Source organism: Rhinopithecus bieti, unplaced genomic scaffold, assembly GCF_001698545.2.
Source record: "Rhinopithecus bieti isolate Rb0 unplaced genomic scaffold, ASM169854v2 scaffold_19708, whole genome shotgun sequence".
NCBI classification, from domain to species: Eukaryota; Metazoa; Chordata; class Mammalia; order Primates; family Cercopithecidae; genus Rhinopithecus; species Rhinopithecus bieti.
In genome coordinates, this window is record NW_016810765.1 from 2,901,276 (window position 1) to 2,921,041 (window position 19,766).

Consider the following 19,766-nt stretch of genomic DNA (forward strand, 5'->3'; position numbering starts at 1 on the left):
TACTCCCTTCCGAACCGTTGTTCTCGAAGCAAGATGCTGATTGTGTGATTATAAAACATTGTGCTTCTCATTTCCTTTCCCTTCCTGCTGCTCTCAACTAACCCACGCTATCACTTGACAGGCACGTGAATAGGATAAAGTAAATCTGGGCAGCTCCACAGGCAGGAAATGAATTTTACCATAGCAGAATTCAAATTGCAACCATTGTATTCTCTCAAGAGAGAGACAGAAAAGAAGCACTCATGGCAGTTTTCAAAAAACAAGCACCTCTTCATGGACTGGGCTAATTTTTTTAAAAGCAAAAACAAGATATGAGTCATTTGGAAGACTGCCCAAGCACAGGGCTACATTTATCTCCCAGGATAAGGAGAATAAAGATGCCACATTGGGGCTCCCTCAGACCTGCAGGGAGGGAGCTGGTATCTCCCCTGCAGGTCTGGAGTTCACAAATGCATTTCTAAGTGCACTGCATATGAAAAACATCTGGCATCACACATGTTTCAGAACATAAAAATAAAGGCCACTTCATATTTTTCTGCAATATGACAGCCTTCTCTCTGAATGCCAGTTACACCTAAGCTCATCATTTATAGAGGTCAATAAACAAATGTCATTGACTGCATCAAGTAGAAACATAAATACTGAGATTAACAAAAAGATAAAATTTTTTGAGGGACTGAAATTAAGTCATGTTCATTGAGCTGATTATAACAACTATCAAAGGATGACAGTGTTTTACACTGATTTGTTTCTAGAAAGAAACTTATTGCATATAACAGTGTATTGCACAACTGATTTTTGTTGATTGTTTTACCTAGGATTAGAAACAGAGGTCGGACTGAGAAATCATAAAAACTCCCTTTTAACAAAGGTTCTTGCTCTCCCCTACCCCTCCTCTCCTACACCTTCTCCCTCCTGCATCCCACAATGAGTGCCTCTGATGCTGTGGTGTGATATGGCATAGACTATATGCCTGTTGGGGGCATATGTCAGGTGGCAACATGCGGGGAAAACGAATAGGAAGAAGAGATTATACTGATCCCTAAATCATCCAGAAAGGAGAAAAAAGTGTGAAAAGAAAATAAATTTTGGGTCCCCAAATCACTAAGCTATAGGGAAAAGTCAAGCTGGGAACTGCTTAGGGCCAAGCTGCCTCCCATTCCATTCAGTCACCCCTCTGCTCACTAAGATAAATGCATATCTGATTGCCTCATTGGAGAGGTTAATCAGAAACTCTAAAGAAAGCAACCATTTGTCTACCTATGACCTGGAGGCCCCCTCCCCGCTTCAAATTGTCCCACCTTTGCTTCGAGTTCTCCCATCTTTCCAGACGGAACCAATGATTATCTTGCATATTTGATTGATGTCTCATGTCTCCCTAGAATGTATAAAACCAAACTGTGCTCTGAGCACCTTGGGCACATGTCATCAGGACCTCCTGAGGCTGTGTCATGGGTATGCATCCTCAAGCTTGGCAAAGTAAACTTTCTAAATTAACTGAGACCTGTCTCAGATTTTCTGGGTTCACAGAAATTTGGGCATTTTACTATCTTATTTCAAGTCTTGAATGTCAAGCCTGGTGGAGTTTGTTGAACAATGTTACAGCTATTGGCAGCACTCCCAACAAACAACATTCCTCAGGACCCAACTCGACCCATCAGAACTTCTCTGACAAACCATACATCTTGCCCTTTCAGTTCCTTCTAGAGATATAGCATTTGTACCATGTAAAACCCTTTTGGTCTCATAGCCTGAGAGTCTCTGGAGAAATGATGAACAAATGTAGCAAAAAGGGCTGTAATTAATCAGCCTTGAGTGGACACAGTATAACATTAAAGACAAAACTGAGTTTTGAAAACAAAACCAGACACCATGCTCAATCATGTTGGGGACCTTGATGAACAGCTTCTGCCTCAATTCAAATGATTCTTTTTGACCCATTTTCTTCAGTAAGTTTTTAAAATACTGGTCTTGCCTATGGTTCTATCCTCAGTGCTCATCTTGGTATTAGGTTGGTGCAAAAGTAATTGTGGGTTTTGCCATTTTTTTTAAAGTATGGCAAAACCACAATTATTTTGCACTAAATGAATAGAATCTTTTCCAAGAAGACAGAAAATAAGATATTTGATAAAATTCTCCCATAACATTTCTCCAGTAAAATTTTCTATTAAAAAACTTTTAGGCCAGGCATGGTGGCTCACACCTATAATCCAACCCAGCACTTTGGGAGGCTGAGGTGAGCAGATCACTTGAGGTCAGGAGTTCAAGACCAGCCTGGCCAACATGGTGAAACTCTGTCTCCACAAAAAAATACAAAAATTAGCTGGGCGTGGTGGTGTGTGCCCGTAATCCCAGCTACTTGGGAGGCTGAGACAGGAGAATCACTTGAACCTGGGAGGTGGAGGTTGCAGTGAGCAGAGATTATGCCACTGCACTTCAGCCTGGGCAACAGAGCAAGACTCCATCTCAAAAACAACAACAGAAAAAGCAAAAAACGTTTTTGTCAACGTATGGAACCTCTTTCCTTTCATCTATACTAAAACCTGGCTGGTATATTCCTTAGTCCATTTAGACTTTTTGTGCTAATTTGGCAATAAATTATGGGGTTGGACAAAGAACTCTATTACTTTTTGGGACTCTATCACCCAAAAAGTTTGGAGCTCACACAGGTATACTTCTGACTGAGCACTCTTTGTATTCCCACACCTAGGGAAGAATGGGGTACACTAGACAAATATTTGTCAATTGAATGAACAAATAGAAATTCAATTTTTCATTCCAGGTCCAGCTCCAAATCCACTCCCATGAAGACTTCTCTAATCACCAAAGTCTGCGGTGATTTCTGACCCTTCATGTAGTTTATCGCATTATGTATTTCTCTCTCCAGTTATAAATTACCTCCTCAGAACTGGTTTGGGGTACTCCTTTGTATCTCTTACAGCACCTGGTATTCTGCCTCAAAGACAGTGCTCTCTGCTCATGAACACATCAGACAAAACATAAAATGCAAATTTCCCTCAAATCCAGAAAAGCAGAGGATTTACTAGCATATATCTGGAGATTCCCATTGCTCCGGAAGCTCAAGTAAAAAGCGGGGAACTAGGGCCAAGCCATTCTTCACAGAGTTCTTAGTAATTCCTGATCTAACCATGACTGGAAGGCAAAATAGCAGCTGGGTTCTGGGAAAAGAGCCAAGAGGGCACAGTCCTTCCAGCTGTCTACACTCCTATCGCCTGCTTTAATGAGTCGTCTTTAGGAGCCCCCTAATTAAGGGAAAAGCACCATGGTAAGTACTAAGTTTGATTGACCAGTTCATCCAATACCATGATCCAGTCATTATTTATTTGTTGAGCACCTATTATGTCTAAATAATAAACCATGAGCTGGAGATATAAACAAGAACACCACTGCCTCTGATCTCAGAGGATTACAGGACATCGGGGTAGACTGACATGTAAATATTAAACAATGTAAGAAATATGAAAATATATAAACACTCTACTACAAGCATTCAGAGAGGGAAATAACTTACTCACTTGAAAGGGCCAGGAAATTTTTCAGAGTAATTGAAATTAGAGTTAAGTTTTGCAAAAGGAATGGGATTTTTTACCAGATGTAAAGTAAGGAAACAGTACCCTAGACGATGACGATAACATTGGCAACATAATAGCATGGCTGGAACAAGCACTGCTGTTAACATCTTTGTTGTTTGAATTTATTCATCAAGTTATTAGGTCATTCGGTAAAATAAAGACCCTGGAAGAAAAAGCCACAGAATGGAGAATTTTGAATAGGGGAAGGAGAATGGCAAGGCACCTCTGCTGGGATTCTGAGCATCCCTGTAAGGGACAATGGGCCGTTCATGCTACACAGAGGGTAGTAAGTGAGGACTGAACCCGGCCCAGTGGATTTATTCTGAGCAGTAACCTTTTTCCAGTTCCCACAAAGGGAATATGAAAGCTCATTGTGACTTTGTCAGTAAACAATTTGATAGTCATACAGAAAACAGGGCTGAGTAGAGGCAAATGCTGCTTTTGTAATTTAGAATAAGCATGTGCCAGGCCCAGGGAGCCTGCATGATCTGCTTCCAGGAATGGCTTGGTCAAGTACAGATGCATTGGGACGGTGTGCTGGGCAGTGCACTGACATGCCATTGGGCCTTCTTCAATCTATGACATTTCTCCTAGTGAGACGTCCCTTCTGTTCTCTATCATACCAAGTTACCCTGAGGTTTAAGATTATAGGTGTCCCTCTCCCAGGACGAGGTGGCTAGTGACAGGAATAATGACAGTTAAATTCTAAAATCCAGCAAAACAAAAAATTGTAACTATAGAGTATGCACTGACATCATAAAGTATCTCAATTTTAAAAGCAAGGTAACAATATTTCCTTTTTCGATTAAAAGTCAGCTATCTGCATGTATAATTAACTTGATTTAGCCGTTCCACAATGCACACATACTTTATAACATCATGTTGCATACCACATGTGTGATTTTTGTCAACTAAAATAAATTAATAACAAAAGCCAGCTATAAACAGTCATGAATGTCCTTGTTTGGGGGCCTTTTCACAACTCTCTGGTTAAAAATGTTTTGGAGGCCCAGATTTGATTCTGATATCTGAACTCTGCATCTACCTAGCGCAGTTAAAGGAGAGAGGAAAGCCGAAGTACACCCCTTTTCTTCCGTGCAATTTGCACCAGTAATTTTTTTTCCCAAATCAGCTATTTTTAAAGACAGCCACGTCCCTATTTTGACAATAGAGCTCAAGCATTCTTATCAAGAAAGAGTTTTCATCAGCAAAGACAATTTTTTAAACCATTTTTTCTGGTGAAACTGTGAGAGCAACTGATTTCTCCTTTAACTGCTACCTGGAGTACACAGGTATGAATGAGTATTCTCCTTGGCACAGGCGGGAAACTTGTAGTCTCTAATCTTTCCTGCACAGACCCAAAAGATACAAACTCTCTAATGTGTGTCACATGGCACCCCAGGGTTGGTAAAACCACACTTGGTCAGTTTCCTTTAAGAAACTAAGGGTAGTCCAGAGAGCAAGACGAGGAATGAGAGTGTGAAAAACAGATTACGGCCGGGTGCAGTGGCTCATGCCTGTAATCCCAGCACTTTGGGAGGCCGAGATGGGTGGATCACCTGAGGTCAGGAGTTCAAGACCAGCCTGGCCAACATGGTGAAACACCATCTCTACTAAAAATACAAAAATTAGCAGGGCGTGGTGGCGTGTGCTTGTAATCCCAGCTACTGGGGAGGTTGAGGCAGGAAAATTCCTTGAACCCGGGAGGCAGAGGTTGCAGTGAGCCAAGATCGCGCCATTGCACTTCAGCCTGGGCGACAAAAGCGAAACTCCATCTCAAAAACAAAAACAAAAAACAACAACAAACAGATTAGGAGTGAAGAAAATGATAGACATAGGACGCACATAAGGAAAGGGTGTTCGGAGAATATCCGACGCGCCTGCGCACTGGGAAAAAGGGGGGTGGAGCTACAGGAAGTTCGTGCCTTGGGCAGGGGGAGGAGCCTGGGCGCTTCAGCTTGTGTGTGGTGGTCTGGTACTCAATCTGTGAGGTGGGAACCCATCGGCAGGAACCCCTCCTGCTTTGCTGAGAGGATTTTTGTTTTTTGTTTTTTTATTTTTTCCTTTTGCCCAATAAATTCCATTCCCCTCACCCTTCAATGTGCCTGCGTGCCTAACTTTTCCTGGTCGTGACACAAAAACCCAGATTTAGCTGAGCTAAGGAGCAAAAAAATCTAGTGTTCTTTGGCCAGGAAAGAGAAGTGAAAGAAATAATCTCTTACTCAAGATTAATCAGACACTAACATCAGCGTTCACAGACAAAAGCCTCATTTACGCTAACAGAACACATGTTATTTGTTTTTTGTTTGTTTGTTTTTGAGACAGAGTCTCGTTCTGTTGCCCAGGCTGGAGTGCAGTGGCGCGATCTCCGCTCACTACAAGCTCCGCCTCCCGGGTTCCCGCCATTCTCCTGCCTCAGCCTCCCGAGTAGCTGGGACTACAGGCCCCCGCCACCACATCCGGCTAATTTTTTGTATTTTTAGTAGAGACGGGGTTTCACCATGTTGGCCAAGATCGTCTGGATCTCCTGACCTTGTGATCTGCCCGCCTCAGCCTCCCAAAGTGCTGGGATTACAGGCGTGAGAGCCTCCACACCTGGCCGAACACACGTTCTTTGAATAAAGCTCTCTGACCTTATATGTTTTAGGAATGAAGAGTTCCAGTATTTTCATATTGGGAAAACAATGCATATTTGTGTAACAATAGAAATTCTATTCTTTCTACTCTACATAGAAAGAGACATCATTTGCAGGAGTAGGTAGCTCTTCTGAAAGAGGAAATGTAATGAAAATCAAGTGAGTTTAGGAAGAGCAGTAAAATAATTTCCTAATTAGTCATTAAACCCTAGTAGCTCACCAAAGTGACCTATTGAAGAAAGAATACATAAGCCACCTTGTTGTCTGGGACAACATAGGTCCTGCGCAGTCCCATCTGATGGAAGCCCGCTGGTGCCTGGCAGGTCCTAGTTGGAAAGGTTTCATTCATTGGATGATACTGTTTGTCTCTTAAGCTCTCCACTCTTGGTAACAATGTTTTACTTCGATGCTCTCCTGGGCCACCAATGGGTCTGCTTTTTCCCAGTGACTCATCTATCAGGGGATGCAAACTGATAGCCAATTAAACCTAATCTCCAGACAGATTGTGCTCAGTCCTGCATGTTTTAGAATTGTTTGATTCTGAGCATTTTTCAACAGGCCACGTGCTCTCTGGCTTGCCTTAGTCACCATTGGTCCTCATTGTCCTCACACATACGTCTTCCCTGCCTGATCCTGTTTATATTTGAAACTGGCCTCTTGCACCAAGAATGATATTGCCAGAATGAATAAATGAGTACTGTGTTTGATTGCTGACTGCCGTAAAGCTTGAATTATGCTCATAGCCTTTATATTTCACTGAGGTTCAAGTTTCCATCTTTTAAAAAGACACTGGAATCACTATCCATGAATTCAGAGGTGAATTATCTGAAACTCCTCCCCACTATAGACTAAATTCTTTTCCCAAGATGAACAAAACAAATAGTAATAACTCGTTCACCATTTTCTGACCCCATAGCAAATGCAACTAACTACCAATGGGTTTCAATTAATGGTGTAAAAGAGAATCCTACAATTATTTAACCAACCAATTCTGTGCCTTATATAGATGTTATTCTGTTCACTAGAATATTACCTGCTAGCCCTCCTGACTCGCCCCTGGGAAAGACCTCGTTCGTAACATCAGATCTCTGGGTCATTCTCTCCAGCCTGTAGCATTCTCCTCTCTCCTCCTCTCCAGCATAGACCATGGCTTTTCCACACTTCACTTACAAGGTAACCTTGTTCCTCATGGGATTCGCCTTCCCTTTGTTCTCCTTTATTACCTTTGTATTTATGTTTTTTTTTTCTTCACACTCAAAGTACACCCACAACTTTCCCAATTTAAGAAACTTTATCAGGGCCAGCCTCATGGGCATGTGGTCTGTGCAACTGCACAGAACTTCATGCCTTGAAGGGCCCTGTGCTTTAACGCTCTGCTGTTACTATTTTGAAATTCTCCATAACTTATGCCCAAGGACCCTACATTTTCATTTTGCAGTGGCCCCGCAAAGTATGTAGCCTGTGCTGTACACATTTAATCTGCCACCCAACTCATAGATGCCCTAGATTACATTTCCTTGGTGCCAACTCTTTATTGCCTTTTTTAAAGTAGGGCAAACATCTGGTTGTACCAGGCTTCCAACAAATCAGTGGCTCCCCAAGTTTGGCCCACAAAGCTCTTCATACAGTTGGCTGGCTCATAACGATGACTGTTGCATATTCTTCTTTCATGAACAATTATGTTTATATTAAAACCAGAGATCATCTCCTACTGTTCCAAAACCAATGCCCTTTCTCTGAGCCATTGTGATAGCTTTTGTGTGTGAAATGTTTGGTCTCATGGCTGTAAATGCCTAAGAGCCACTGATGCAAACCTCCCAACCACACCTACTTGTTTTATCTGGCATCAAGGGTCAGGAGGAGCTCAAGTTCCAGGTTAAACAGAGAAGAGGAACCCAAGGGCAGCCAGCAGTGTGTTAGGGGAGTCAAAACCTCCAAGAAGCTGGGCGTGGTGACTCACGCCTGTAATCCCAGCACTTTGGGAGGCCGAGTCGGGCAGATGACGAGGTCAGGAGATTGAGACCATCCTGGCTATGCTGAAACCCCATCTCTACTAAAAATACAAAAAATAATTAGCCAGGCGTGGTGGCGGGCGCCTATAGTCCCAGCTACTAAGGAGGCTCAGGTGGGAGAATGGCGTGAACCCAGAAGGTGGAGCTTGCAGTGAGCCAAGATTGCACCACTGCACTACAGCCTCAGAGGCAGAGGGAGACTCCATTTCAAAAAAAAAAAAAAAAAAACCACTTCTGAGAAAAATCTAGAGAGTCACTATCACTCATTACGTCTGGAACATTTCTTTTAATACGGTAATAAATATTTTAGAGCGTAATGTAAAATTCCCACAAAGTTTTGTAAATGTAAGACTTCAAAATACAAAAAAATTTGCCAGGCATGGTGGCGGGCGCCTATATTCCCAGCTACTCAGGAGGCTGAGACAGGAGAATAGCATGAACCTGGGAGGCGGAGCTTGAAGTGAGCCCAGATGGCGCCACTGCACTCCAGCCTGGGCGACAGAGGGAGACTTCATCTCAAAAAAAAAAAGACTTTAGAGCTATTTCATCTGACATGTCATTGCTTGAGCTCCTGCCCACATGTTCCTCTTTCATCCTTCTCTGCTACTAAAAACACTTCAGTCAACAAGTTTTCAATGCTCTGTTCTGCTACACCCCAAATCACAGCCAAATAAGACAAGGTCTCATAGACTGACAGTCCTATGCTCTGTATTTAGGGAAAATCAACTATCTGGTTGAGATGGAAGTTCCCAGAACCTATAAAAATGTCAAGCGTCAAAGGCTGAGGTTGAGTCTCTCTCACTTTGGTAAAGCCCTAAGTGGAAGTCTGAAGTCAGCAGAATAGGGTGGGATTCAGTGTTTGTCATGTTCCTTACACATGCTGTCACTAATCCTCTGAGTGAACCTGGCCACGTGGGCAATGGACAGGTTGGTCACTCAAGTCCACATTTCCATGGATACTGTCTGAAAACACAGTAAGATAAACTCCTCTGGCTGGCTTCTCATTGCTAAGCACCTGGTAATCCTGACCATCCACCTTTCAGTCCTTACCAAGGAAGCAGAATGACATGGAAGCAAAATCACATAATCCAGAGCCCAGAGGCCCGAGATCAACTCATGGCTCCACCATTGGCTCAATGTGTCTGCGTTTCTGCACATGTAAAACAGAAACAATACCTGACCACCTACGCGGTTGTTGTAAGGACCAAACTAAATAGACAGAAGCACTATGTAAAACCCGAGATGCTACCAATGATTCTATCATTCTTTCTCCTTTGCTCACTGATTCAGCATCCCCCAACATTCTATCCTCTGATGGATGAGGCGAAAATACATCTTTGAGTTTCCACTTTTTCTTACCGCCCTCGTGCCATCTCACAGAAATTCATTCAACATTTCATGAGCACTGTTAGCAAACTCTTTGCCTTCATGTTCTGGACACATGGTTTAAATGTCACTGTAACTTGGTATTTAACCCTCTAAAAAGTATCTAAATACCTCAACATGAACTTTTTCATTAAAAGATTTAAATCTATAAATCCAGCTGAGCTGTGGTGAATAAGGGAAGCAGTGCTCCTTTATTGTCCACACATTTGCCAAAGTTTCTGTGGGAAAGAGCTCATCCTGGACCTCACGTCTTGATCAGAGATGACCAATCCTTGGGTGAAAGATGCAAACACGGGCTCTTTACTTCAACCCCTAAGTGCTTGGAATAAGATTTCTATACAGAGATGACATCCCAGCCACCCCGGTGATGGGGTTCAGGATGTGCTACCCTACAATATGGCATGTTGGCATTTGAGAAAATGACAGAGGCAGGAAGGTCACTCTCACCTTCCTCCCACCTTTCTCCCTTAAACAAGTCATACAACCTGGGAAAGATTTCCTGACCCTCCTCTAAACCAGGTCATAAGACCTTCACGTGAAAGGATAAAGAAAATGTGGTACATTAACACAGTGAAATACTATTCAGTCTTTAAAAAGAAGGAAATCCTGTCATCTGTGACAACATGGATGAGCCAGGAGGACTTCATGTTAAGTGAAATAAGCCAGGCACAGAAAGAGAAATACAGCTGACAAAGACCTATCCAATTAGAAAGGAGACCAGTATTACAGGCCAGAAACTGCCCTGAGCTGAAAGTCAAAGAACCTTGGATCTAGTACTGAATCTTCTCTAGTTAGCAAGTTTCTTCCCTTAGTCTGTGACCTCAGCTTGAAATTATGAAGTTGAATTCTATGATTTCTAAATTCCTTTTGAGTTCTAAGATCCTATTATAAACAGCATTGTTTTTCCACTCCAAAACAAAACTAGATAAGAGACTATCCATTGGCAGAGAGTAATTCCTGATAAGTTTAATATATTCTGTTGAGAGATATCTCCCTTTCCTGTTAATGGAGGGAAAAAATTCAAACAATGAAGTGATTCAGGAAATGTTTACCAGAGCAAGATGAACTAGATTCTTAGGTGGGCAGCTGTGAAATGAAACAAACATTTTAAGTGCCTTATTACTCTAGCAGAAGGAAGAAAACTATTCTGTCCTTTTAAAGCCCTGACCCAGGAGAAATTATCAGCAATGAAAAGTTATTGTTTTCCAAAAAGGAAAGAAAAAAGCTATCTCCTACCAAAACTAAATTCTAAGAAGGTTATGTTTCCAGTTACTAGGATAATAAACCTCATTTTACTCCTTCTTTCTCATCTTTTAAATGTATTTCCAAATCTCCTTAAAGTCAAGCAACATTTCTCCCTACAAACTCATTAAGTTGGTTGTTATTTTTGGAATTAGGTAATGAATATTGTCCTATGATTATACAAAACCAGAATCTCGCCCTCTAGGATTCTTCTTCATTAACATGCATAGCCCTGTCTTTTCAGGAGGTGAATGGCCATTATCACCAGAACAAGTAAAAGGAATATTGAAACTGAAGCCTCTGTTTTCAGATGCTATGTCTCATGCATACTGGTACACTCAGTGCAACTTATCAAAGGCTCAGAAGGGAATTCTTTCTTGAATGCTGCCACCAAATGGGTTGTAAAAGTTTTCATTATTTGGGGTTCCTGGGGAAGCAGTTTTATGGGTAAATGTGAAAGGAAAAAATGCTGTAAGGCCCAACATCTTCAACCGCCTTAAACTTTCTGTTATGAACAGAATGTTTATGTCCCTCCCGAAGGTCATGTGTTGAAGCCCTAACCCATAATGCAATGGTATAAGATGGTGAGGCCTTTGGGAGGTAAGAAGGTTTAGATGAGGTCATGAGGATGCAGCCCCCATGTTGGGATTTCTCTTCTTATAATAGGAAGAGACACCAGAATTTCTCTCTGCCATGTGAGGACACAGTAAAATGCAGGCAATGCAAGCCAGGGAGAGGGCTCTCACCAGAACCCAGAACCTGAATATGGTGGCACTCTGCTCTCAGACTTCCCAGCCTCTGAAACTGTAAGAAATAAGTGCTTGTTATTTAAGCCACGCAGTCTATGGTATTCTGTTACAAGCAGCCCAAGCCGATGAAGACATTTTTCTCTTCTTATCTATAAAATAATGGATTTGCACAGAATGATTTGAGATTTTCTGGGAGCTTCAACAGTCTGTAATAATAAATAGAACAGTTACCATAGAATTAGAGTAAGAGAATTTCAAGTTAATCACTGGCTCACACAGACAAGAGATGCCAAGTGACATGCTGAGAAGGCATATGTAAGAAATCAGAGTTAAGTGATTGCTGATGAATCCTAAAAGCAGAAGCCACCATAAGTCAGTACGCAGGAAAAGAGGCTTGATGGAACCACTGTTTGAGTCAGATGATTCAAGTGTGTATGGGAGTTGGAGTGGCTGTAGGAAGGTTCTCAAGGAGGGCATGCTAGGTCTAACATTATATGTGTCTTATGCAGATAACTTTCATCTGCATTTCACACACCTGAACACTGATGAAATAAAGAAAGGCTGTAATACCAAAAAGGTTTCCAAGGGAACCAACTCTAAGAACTTTGCAAACTTTTGAAAGTGCTGAATGTCTTTTCAGTACCTGCTTGCTGCTCTGTATTTGCTTATTAGGGCTGGGTGGCTTAACAACAGAAATTTATTTCTCACAGTTCTGAAGGCTTGTAAGTCCAAGATCAAGATTTTGGCCAGTTTAGTTCCTGGTTAGGGCCTGATTCCTGGCTTGCAGGAACTGGCCTTCTTACTGTGTCCTCACAAGGTGGAGAGAGAGAAGAAAATAACTCTAGTGTCTTTTCTCATAAGGGTGCTAATCTCATTGGACCAGGACCCCACCCTCCTGACCTCACTTAACCCTAATTACTTCCTAAAAGCCCCATCTCCTAACATCACATTGAGGGTTAAGGCTTCAAAACATCTGAATTTGGGGTAGGGGGAACATTCAGGCCGTAATATTTCCCACCTGGGCTCCCAAAATTCATGTCCATCTTGAATGCAAAGGTGGTGGGGCTCTCACAAAAAGCCTTGGGACCGCGCCAGAGCCAAAGGCGTGATACTGCTACCTTAATGGGGTCAGAAGGCAGAGTACTGAACCAAAGAAGATTATTCTCAAGCCTTAGCATCTAATCAAATTTTCTTTGCTAGGTTTTGGACTTGCTTGGAACATGTCATCTCTTTTTTTCTTTCTGATTTCTCCCTTTTAGAATATCTATATAACCTATGCCTGCATCATCAATGGATTTTGAATGTGCATAATTTGTCTGGTTTCACAGGTTCACAGGCTCACATATGGAGAGGAATTTTGCTTCCGGATGAATCGTACCTTGCGTATCACCCATACCTAATTTAGATGATATTTAGATGAGACTTTGGAGTTAAATCTGGAATGAGTTCTTCTCTGTGAGAGCCCAGTCTCCTGGCTCTCCGGAAAGGCCCACCCTGTGTGATTCTCTAAGGGAGAACAAAGTCATGGGCAGAGGCACCCTGGCCTGCAAAAACTAGAAAGGCAACCCCACCCTTTGAAACAGAGGAGGAACCAGCCCTGCCCCCTGGACCTGTGGCAACAGTGGCAGCTCTGATGGTCTCCAAATTGCCTTTGCGATTAGTCTTCCCTTTTCTTGAAAAATAAAGCATGTTCACAGCCAAATGGCCCTATCATCCTATCCTGTCCTGATAACGTAAGCCCAACATCCTCCTTTTTTTTTTTTTTTTTTTGCTTTTCTAATAATTTTATTTTTTAATTTTTTTTCTAATTTTGTTACTTTAATTTCCCACAGCACCTTGGCGCTGGCCCAATATCCTTCTTTCAGTCACTCCTGTTTATTTCTGCCCCCTTTAGTCCCACCTGGCAACATTTCTATTGTTATAATCCCATCTCTATTCCTGGCTTCGGTTGAGATAGCTGATTAAATCCTTCATTCACATCCATACTATCTCCTTATCAAACAGTGTTCAGACACACCCTTAGTGTTCTCTTCAGAATAATCTTTCTCATTCTTTGCAATATGGATAGCCTGAGAATTTTCCAAGCCTTCAAGTTCTGGATCCCTTTTGCATAGGAATTCCTTCTTAAATTCATTTCTTTCTTCTCCATTTCACTAGAAGCAGTCAGGAAGAACCAAGGTACTCCTTCGATACTTTGCTTAGACATTTCCTCAGCTAAATATCAACTTCACTTCTTGCACTGGAACACAAACACAGTGCAATCTGGTGCTTTGTCACTTTACAATAAAATAGCAGTTTCCTCCAGTTTCTAATAACCTGTTTCTCATTTCCTTCTGAGAACTCACCAGAACCGCTTTTAATGTCCATATTTCTACCAACATTCCATTCATGATGACTTATGTATTCTCTACAAAGATGGTGGTTTTCTCTCTAGCTCTTCCCTTTTCTTTCCAAGCCCTCACCAAAATTGCCTTTAACATCCATATTTCTAGCATGCACCTCAAAACTCGTCCATCCTCAACCCATTATCCAGTTCCAAAGCCACTTCCACATTTTTAGATATTTGCTTACAGCAGCAAAGAGCCTTGGTACCAAAGTAAAATACTCCTAACAAAATACCAGTCGAGGTGTCTTAGACAACAGAAATTTACTTCCCACAGTTTGTAGGCTGAGAAGTCCAAGATCAAGGTGCTGGTTGATTTGATTCCTGGTGAGAAAACACATCCTGATTTTTCAGGCAGCCATCATGCCTTCTTGCTGTATCCTCTGTTGGGGTTCGGAAAAAAAATCCTCCAACTATGGCTCTTTGGCATGCTGAGTGCTTTGAACAAATGAAATTTAAAAGCCTCACAACCAAAGTTTCTCCCTGATCTTCTCCTGATCCAGCCCACCAACACTTCTTTCCTTTTTGAAATGCAAGTTGGTTCATGTACCTGACCAAGGGAAGATTTTCCAAAAGGATTACAATTGTCTTGATCCACCTCTTTAGGAATCTCAAACAACCAGGGAAGATTAATCACTGCAGAAGATATTAAAAGTCAACACCACACCCAGACTGGCTATCATCTATTCCTTCTGGAGGCTGCTCCAAAACAACTTTTGTTACCTGAGAGGCTTCATCTGAATAATAACACAAACTTTGTTTACAGTTTAGCTCCACCCCTCGCCTTCCCAGAGGAACTTTGTCCTAAGCTGTTGTCTGTTCTTTGGATTCATTTATTTCATTTATTTCCCCTAAAAATCATGTACTCTTTCTCTAAAATTATCTACATCCCCCACCTCCTTCTCCCCTACAGAGTATTTAAACTTTAGCCTTCTGGCTCTTCTTTGAGTTTCCTATTTTGTGTGGCTCCTGTGTGCTTGCACACTAACAAACATGTTTGCCTTTTCTCTTGTTAATGTGTCTATTGTCAGTTTGTTTTACAGAATCAAATTATTAAATCTTCATGGGGTGGAAAGCTCCTTCTGCCCCTACACCTAAATGTTGAAGAGACACAGAGCAAAATCTCTGTTGTCTCTTTTTATAAGGGCACTAATTCCATTGGACCACGGCCTCATCTCCATGACTTCATCTAACCTATTTACCTCCTAAAGGCCCCACTTTCAAATATCATCACGCTGAGAATTAGCATTTTAACATATACATTTTTAAGAGAGACACAAACTTTTATTCCATAATATGCATCTCTACACTCACAAACTTAAAGCTAAATAAGCCATTTATACATTAATGCCAATATCTATGAGTTTGATCAAATGATAGCAACCAAATAAGCTATTTCTGATACATATTTCTGTTATATTATAGACTAGAGCAGAGAAGAACAAGAATTACCTGTTGCAAACGTTTGTAAAATATAAGAAGACTGGATCTCGCTTATAATGGGACAGAGAGGATTAACATAAGAATGTCGCCTTTTTGTCCGACATCTTAGCAAGTCTTTGGTGCCCGTTGCTGCTCTCCGAGCTTCGCAATGCCACCCAAGGATGACAAGAAGAAGAAGGACGCCGGAAAGTCGGCCAAGAAAGACAAAGACCCAGTGAACAAATCCGGGGGCAAGGCCAAAAAGAAGTGGTCCAAAGGCAAAGTTCGGGACAAGCTCAATAACTTAGTCTTGTTTGACAGAGCTACCTACGACAGACTCTGTAAGGAAGTTCCCAACTATAAACTTAGAACCCCAGCTGTGGGCTCTGAGAGACTGAAGATTCGAGGCTCCCTGGCCAGGGCAGCCCTTCAGGAGCTCCTTAGTAAAGGACTTATCAAACTGGCTTCAAAGCACAGAGCTCAAGTAATTTACACCAGAAATACCAAGGGCGGAGATGATGCTCCAGCTGCTGGTGAAGATGCATGAATAGGTCTAACAAACTGTACATTTGGGAAAATAAAACTTTATGAAATCAAANAGAGCTACTTACGACAAACTCTGTAAGGAAGTTCCCAACTATAAACTTAGAACCCCAGCTGTGGGCTCTGAGAGACTGAAGATTCGAGGCTCCCTGGCCAGGGCAGCCCTTCAGGAGCTCCTTAGTAAAGGACTTATCAAACTGGCTTCAAAGCACAGAGCTCAAGTAATTTACACCAGAAATACCAAGGGCGGAGATGATGCTCCAGCTGCTGGTGAAGATGCATGAATAGGTCTAACAAACTGTACATTTGGGAAAATAAAACTTTATGAAATCAAAAAAAAAAAAAAAAAAGAATGTCAGCAACTTTCCCTCTCTCATTTGTGTGAAAGGGAACTCTGCTTTCACTCCTTAAGTTTTTCTCCTCCCTTGCACTTCAAAGATGCTTTTGCCCTTGCCAAATTGGGGTTTTAACAATGCAGAATGAGTAGGAGAGGAGGAGGGATAGAAAGGAAGTAAGTAGGTAAGGACATACTCTGAGACTGGATCTAGTCTGAGCTTCATTCTAGTTACATTTGTTTTACATTACCTTATTCTCAAGTGGTTTTAAGGCAGCTAGAAGACTGGTAGCCAAGATAGTGGCTATCAAGAACTAAGAAGGATTGGAGATTTTACCTTACTTGCAAGCTCCCAAGTTAGCATGCTATGGATTCTGGTAGAAGGCATGAGACAGAGGGCTTTATTATTCGTTGCATAGAAAGTAACATGAGTATCTGCATATTTGCATCAGTTCTGCTCCAGCATCCCAAGGGAGCTACATGGGCAGGCCCAGATGGATGCCTGAATGCTCAACGGTTGTGTTATAGGAGAGGAACTCTGAACATAGGAAACTAAATATTTTATAGCGGTCAGTAAGCATGTCTGTCCTTTACTCTGGAGAAAGACATTGTCTCTGTCTTCCAAGACTGTTTGCTATCCCAATATCTTTGAAAGGAGAGTCCCCAAGAAGAACATTTAGAGCCTCACTTGCAAGACACGAGAAACGTGAGATGCGCATGAGGAATTACCTCCTAACAATAGCCATGAAGGTGGAAAGCAGAGAGTTCAGACAATAGCTGCTCACAAGAGCAAAAGAAAGACAAAGACTCACTCCTGCTCAATATCACTAACCATCAAAAGAATGCAAATCAAAACCACAGTGCGATATCACCTCATACCTGTTACAATGGCTATGATCTAAAAAAAATAAAAAATAAAAGATAACAAGTATTGGTGAGGATGTGGAGAAAAGGGAAGTCTGGTACACTGTTGGTGGCAATGTAAATGTGTATAATCTTTGTGAAAAGCAGTATGGAGGTTTCTCAAAATATTGGACTTGGCAGTTAAAATATTTAAAAATAGAACCAGTGTATGATCCAGAAATCCAACTTCTGGGTATTTATCCAAAGGCAATGAAAGCAGATCTGAATGAGATCCCTGCACTCCATGTATAATGCTCCCATTGCAGCATTATTCATAATAGCCAAGTTATGGATAAAAGTCCATTGACGGATGAATGGATAAAGAAAATGTGACATAAACATACATGAAATATTATTCAGTCTTAAAAAAGAAGGAAATCCTGCCATTTTGCACAACTGGATGGACTTGGAGGACGTTATGATAAGTAAAATAAGCCAGAGAGAAAAAGATACTCATTCCACTGGACCAGGGCCCCATCTTCATGGCATCATCTAACCTATTTACCTCCCAAAGGCCCCACCTCCAAATACCATCACATTGAGAATTGGGGTTTTAACACATAAATTTTAAGAGAGACACAAACTTTTATTCCATAATATGCTTCTCTACACTCACAAACTTAAAGCTAAATTTGAGATCTCGCTTCGAGGTGGAATCTGAAAGAGTTCAAACTCATAGAAGCAAAGAGTAGAATGGCAGTTCCAGGAGGTAGGGCAAGGGGAAAATGAGGAAGTGGCAGTTAAAGGATACAAAGTTTCAGTTACACAAGATAAATAAGTTCTGGAGACTATACAGCATGGTGCCTATAACTAACAATACTACACTGTACCCTTAAAAGTTGCTAAAAGGGTAGATCTTAGGTATGTTATCTCTAATAACAAAAGACGCAGAAGGAAATTTGGAGAGGTGAAGAATGTTTTTGGCCTTGATGGTGATGATGGTTACACAGGTGTCTACTTCTCTCCAAACTTGTCAAGTTGTATTTGTTAAATATGTACAGCTTTCTATGCGTCAATCATACATGTCAATCAATAAAGTGGTTTTTAAAAAGACTCATTTATTCATGAGCTAATCTTGTGGAACATGAACTAATGCAGGAAAATCCCACCATAACGTGCAATGTGCTAATGATTTACCACTAAGTGACTCCCAATACTTTCCTCTTCCTTGCCAAAGTTTTAATCCTGTTGGAAATGAGAGGAACATGTTTATTAAGGATTAGCAGCTGTTTCTCCCAAATGTAAGGGAAGAAACAGCAGCTAGCGGTGGAGTTAGTCAGAATGGCAGAGAGGTTACCACTACACTTCTTGTTTGGAAATAGAATGTATTAGTCAGAATCTGCTAGGCTCTGTTGCAGTAACAAAGAATTCCCAAGATCTCAATGATTTAACACAATTAAAACTTTTTTTTCACTCCTGCACATAGAGTTCAATGTACATGTTCATAGTTGGCCAGCTTTCCTCCATGCAGTGACTCAGAGCACAAGCCATTTTTCTCTTGTAGCTCTGCCTTCTCTAGCCAAAGGCCTCAAAGATGACTCTAGACAGAGACAAAGAGGATTGTGAATAGGAGATTTATTATGGGCCAGTCCCAGAAAAGATACATTATCACTTCCACCCACATCCCAGTGACCAAAACTAGACACATGCTCCTTCCATCTCACTGTCTCTGTCACACAGGGTCAGCCTAACCACCCTGAGTCCTCAGTTTTTGGGGTATCTGACAGTCCCCCAATTTAGTGTTTTCAGTGTTTTCTTCATAAATCCTAGGGCCTGTGCAGCATAATTTTGCCACTGTATTAATTCAAATAAACACAGTCAGGCAATGAACATGTACTTAATTCCCCAATCAATCCCTTCTCAGTCTTTATGAAATACCAAAGGGGAGATGGATTCTTCGTTTTCACAATGCATCCTCTAAATATTTTCTTTATCCCTGTCCCTCCTAGTATCTTCCACACAGAGAGAAAACGCTCCCCAAAACTCTCCTAGTCTCAACACTCCCTCCAAAAAACCCCCTGCCATACAGCCTCATGGCTGTTCTGCCTTTCTTCTTCCCCACTTCAGCTGTGTATTATATTAATAGATTAACTTGGCCTCCTTCAGTTCATTAGCATTTTCTCTGCATCATACACTGCCTAGATTCTCCCCATGAAGAGCCTACGGGCTGACCCAGTGAGAAAGAATCTTCTCCTCAAAGAAATCATCAGACGTGGTAGATTGCAAATACTCCCACAGTCATAATTTACTGTAAATGCCAAACATATTTAAGGCAGTAGAAGCCAGCTTGCCTCCTGAAGGGTTATGAACTTGGAAAGACCAGGGGGGGTTAAAAGTCTAATTTCACTGAAAATCCACTTAGGTTTGTCAGTCTTGCTTTCCTCTGTACCCACAGTTCTTGGCACAGAGAGAGAGTTCTCCATTGCCTGTGGAATCAACGCACATGGTTTAGTTGTTGAAACAAATGTAACAGCAGCACTGTCATGGAACTTTTACACAGGAAGAAATGTAACTAACCAGTCACTTGATTCCCTCAGTATCCAAATTAGCCATGAATTTCTCA

At 41.5% G+C, this 19,766-nt stretch overlaps 1 protein-coding gene and 1 pseudogene across 1 annotated transcript in view; one reads left to right on the forward strand and one right to left on the reverse strand.

Annotated features, from left to right (window-relative positions):
* The window catches only part of GNA14 (G protein subunit alpha 14), a 228,761-nt gene that overhangs the window by 176,425 nt on the left and 32,570 nt on the right, over window positions 1-19,766 (reverse strand). The window lies entirely within an intron of this gene.
* On the forward strand, window positions 15,582-15,970 carry LOC108542662 (40S ribosomal protein S25 pseudogene; annotated as a pseudogene).